The sequence below is a fragment of the Pecten maximus genome, chromosome 15, assembly GCF_902652985.1.
Source record: "Pecten maximus chromosome 15, xPecMax1.1, whole genome shotgun sequence".
NCBI lineage: Eukaryota > Metazoa > Mollusca > Bivalvia > Pectinida > Pectinidae > Pecten > Pecten maximus.
The window spans coordinates 38,544,531-38,549,738 of NC_047029.1; positions in this window are offsets into that span (position 1 = coordinate 38,544,531).

Genomic DNA, 5,208 nt, shown 5'->3' on the forward strand with positions numbered 1-5,208 from the left:
CCCTTCATGTTATTGTTTTAATGAGAATTTTCTTTATTATTTTTATTACTAAAAAGTATTGGAAATAGACAGATATGTTATTCGTATCACTGCAGTTTTTCTTTGAATGAAGTGTAAATACTATACCTACAAATTAGGTATTGGGTTCGAATCTTTATTAATATCTGGTCAAATAGGTGAAAATATACATTATACATACTATCATGATTATTTTTGGTGCTTGTCAAGTATTGTCCATTATTGAATTGTATTGTTTTTGTTTTTACATTTAGTCTATTGTATTGTACAATTATAATGGAGGAATATATCGTAAGTTATCTATCTATTTTTCTAAATATATATGTATGAATCGATATGTATATTACCATGTTCAATATTAAGTTAGATCACATTATATAAAATGTAAACTGTTTGACGTACAAAATCTCTGTTGAAGAGGAAATAAAGAATGTCTGTCTGTCTGTCTGTCTGTCTGTCTTTGATAGATACTAAAAACAAAGGTGTACTCATCATCATCAAACTTTATTTCCTCCTAAAGGAGATAAGTGGAATACAACAAAATCGACAGAAAAAAATAAATAAATAAGGAATATCAAAATAAGTGAAGAGTTCATTTAGCGCGCTTTCCATGAGTAGCTACTATGTAGCTTACTCAATATCGCGTACTTACATCAGAATCAGGGCGAGAATAAGCGCGTGATGTAACAACGAATCGAGCCGCCTTCATAAGGAAGCGATTCCTCATCATCAAATGGAATGTTCTTACTAGCGCCTAGTAGGACTTGAACAAATGATGCGTTGTTCTCGCATGTCACGATGTTGAAAATACGTGGGCCAAAATCGTTCAGAATATCTTGTAGGAAACGTTCACGTGATTTCCTGAAGTGGGGGCAGATGGAGCTGCTATGCACGATGACATCGCCGAAGGGCTGGTTGCACAAGACACACACTGCACTAACATGGCTTGAGGTTAATGTTGCACATAACGATTGAATTATCTGGGTGTCTGGTAGAGATTCCGCGACTTGCCACATAACGTAAGGTCCATATGAGCAGTGGCACGCACGGAACAATTCAAAATCGCGATCAGATGTCATGCGATCCTGTAAGGCTTTGTTTTCGGTACTAGATATAGCCGCCTTTACTAGACGTTTCCATTGCCGTTTCGGAGGAAAGACGTAGGTTTGAGTATATGTAACAAGGTACGGAAATAGTTTATATCTCTGGAGCACATTGGTTATATCTAGGAAGTACCCGTTGGCGCGAGGACATCCAGGATTGAAGGCATGCGCGCTCAGAAACGAATATAGTCGCGCTAAGAAAATCCTTTTAACCAGAAATGAGCAGTCAAGGGAGATAACTTTCTTATATAAGCAGGCCTTGATAAGAGGATTAATGGCGGTAGATGGGCAAATGCCAATTATCGAGTGGAGTGTTCTTCTTCCTTTGTCACACGCAGTTTGTACTCTTTCCATGTTGGACATTGTAGATGAGATTATTGTCCCAAGGTGAACCTGGGATACAGCGGTCTCGATGCTGTCAGAACCAAGCCTCCAGGCAAAGTTCGGGCGGCTCGGAATAAAGTTACCAACTACAACAATTTTACCTTTCGAGTTATTAAATTCGAATTTCCACTTTTCACTATAAGTCTGACATATATCCAGGAGTCTTTGAAGAGCTAGAGGTGACGTACTTATCAACGTAATGTCGTCGGCAAGAGTCGGATTACCAGTATTGAGAATCGCAACATTCGCACCGTTTTCACTATTTTCTAGAAGATCAAGAAGATTGTCTATGAATGACTGGTATAAACACGTAGATAAATAATATAAATAGATAAATAACATTTGTAAAAATGATCTTACTTTTCATAGTACTTTATCAGTGTATTCCATATATATACATATGTAAACTAAATGCATGGAGAGTTGTCTGGTTTTTTTTCGATAATGATATCGGTTTAGTACAGGGGAAATATTATCGCCGATACTTTTCTCTATATATATTAATGATTTTGAATCATTTTTCATAGGCAATTGTAAAAGTAATTACAATTTCGAAGAACTATATATTACTATATGCTGACAATATGGTTTTATTCTCTGAGTGTAAGGTCTTCAGGAAATGCTGAACAACGTGGATGCATATTTCAGGCAGTAGAATTTAACAGTTAATGTTGAAAAAACTAAAATAGTTATCTTTCGTAAAGTAGGTAGACTTAGAAACAATGAGAAATGGTATTATATGGATAGATTTGTTGAATGTGTCGACACTTTTTCATATTTAGGAGTACATGTAATGTTAAGTTACAATACTAAATTTACTAATATTCAAAAACAACTTTCTGTCCAAGCAGGGAAAGCCATGTTTGCATTATTTTCAAAATGTTCAAATTTAAATCTAAATATTAAAATTATGCTACATCTTTTTGATACATATGTGGATAGTATACCTTTCTATGCTGGTGAAGTAGAAATGGTCCATCTTAAATTTTGTAAAAAAAAAAACCGATTTAAAGTAACGAAATCAACAAATAACAGCATGATTTATTTTGAATTAGGTCGCTTTCCCTTAGATTTATTTAGAAAATATAAGAGAATAAAGTACTGGTTTAAAGTGGTTTATAGTGAGAACTGTATTATTTCTAGTTGTTACGATTGCTTTGGTAAATTGGAGTGGAAATAGAAATGTATTCAAATGGGCAAATAGTATCAGAGATGATTTGAATAATCTAGGATTTGGCGATGTATGGTTGAACCCATTCAATAAATGTTAAACAGAGAGTACGTTAGATACATCATCTAAATGTTATAAACAATAAACTCTGATTAAACAGAGAGTACGTTAGATACATCATCTAAATGTTATAAACAATACACTCTGATTAAACAGAGAGCTACTTTAGATACATCATCTGAATGTTATAAACAATACACTCTGATTAAACAGAGAGTACGTTAGATACATCATCTAAATGTTATAAACAATAAACTCTGATTAAACAGAGAGTACGTTAGATACATCCATCTAAATGTTATAAACAATACACTCTGATTAAACAGAGAGCTACTTTAGATACATCATCTGAATGTTATAAACAATAAACTCTGATTAAACAGAGAGTACGTTAGATACATCATCTAAATGTTATAAACAATAAACTCTGATTAAACAGAGAGTACGTTAGATACACCATCTAAATGTTATAAACAATACACTCTGATTAAACAGAGAGCTACTTTAGATACATCATCTGAATGTTATAAACAATAAACTCTGATTAAACAGAGAGTACGTTAGATACATCATCTAAATGTTATAAACAATAAACTCTGATTAAACAGAGAGTACGTTAGATACATCATCTAAATGTTATAAACAATACACTCTGATTAAACAGAGAGCTACTTTAGATACATCATCTGAATGTTATAAACAATAAACTCTGATTAAACAGAGAGTACGTTAGATACATCATCTAAATGTTATAAACAATAAACTCTGATTAAACAGAGAGTACGTTAGATACATCATCTAAATATTATAAACAAAAAACTCTGATTAAACAGAGAGTACGTTAGATACATCATCTAAATGTTATAAACAATAAACTCTGATTAAACAGAGAGTACGTTAGATACATCATCTAAATGTTATAAACAATAAACTCTGATTAAACAGAGAGTACGTTAGATACATCATCTGAATGTTATAGACAATACACTCTGATTAAACAGAGAGTACGTTAGATACATCATCTAAATGTTATAAACAATAAACTCTGATTAAACAGAGAGCTACTTTAGATACATCATCTGAATGTTATAAACAATAAACTCTGATTAAACAGAGAGTACGTTAGATACATCATCTAAATGTTATAAACAATAAACTCTGATTAAACAGAGAGCTACTTTAGATACATCATCTAAATGTTATAAACAATAAACTCTGATTAAACAGAGAGTACGTTAGATACATCATCTAAATGTTATAAACAATAAACTCTGATTAAACAGAGAGCTACTTTAGATACATCATCTAAATGTTATAAACAATAAACTCTGATTAAACAGAGAGTACGTTAGATACATCATCTAAATGCTTTTTATATATCATCTAAATGTTATAAACAATAAACTCTGATTAAACAGAGAGTACGTTAGATACATCATCTAAATGTTATAAACAATAAACTCTGATTAAACAGAGAGTACGTTAGATACATCATCTAAATGTTATAAACAATAAACTCTGATTAAACAGAGAGTACGTTAGATACATCATCTAAATGCTTTTTATATAAATTTCTTGTAGTTGATAAACGTTCTTTACAATTCTGTCTATCAAAATATATACCTGTCAAATATAGAATATGTCTTTCTAAATTACGTACTTCGGCTCATTCACTGGAAATTGAGACCGGAAGATTCAGAAACATTCCAAGAGAAGTAAGAATTGTAAACAATGAAACTCAAATGGAAGATGAGTTTCATTTCTTAGTAATATGTAACAAATTTCAGATTCTTAGAGTTAAATATGTAAAACATATTACTGGGAAAATGCTTCAGTTTTTAAGGCTATCCAGCTTCTAAATTCGCAAAGTATTAATGAACTATGTGCATTAGGTAAATACATTTTCGAATCAAATACATCGTCAGGTAAGACCTGCTTGAATGTGTTGTAGGGTAATTTTAATACCAGAAGATGACGAGTTCTTTCTTTTTAACCTCGTCCAAACGCACTTTGTATAAACATATTATTGATTAAGCATGTCTGCAATCTTACTTAAGTAAGCCTCTTCCTGTTTAGTTTATAAAGGCAATTGTCAAAATACTTTTGTCTTCACATAACCTGTTAATAGAAACTGGACGACATAGAAAAAAATCCCACAATTTAAGATTCGGTCCTTTCTGCAAAATGTCTTAGAATATGAATACCATTTCGTTTTAATATGTCCCTCCTTTGACGACCTCAGAATAAAATATATAAAGCCTCATTATCGGGTTAATCCCTCTGTCTATAAGTTAATAAATTTTCTATCAACGGGTAATGTTAAAGAATTAAGTAACCGGGCAAGTTTCAATACCAAGCATCTTTACTACGTTCTACGCTGATGGCTTCTTGTAACTAGTAGTTTGATCCATATTTTTCAGTTACCTTATTGAATCATATATTTATATATATATATATCTCCAAACCTGCTAC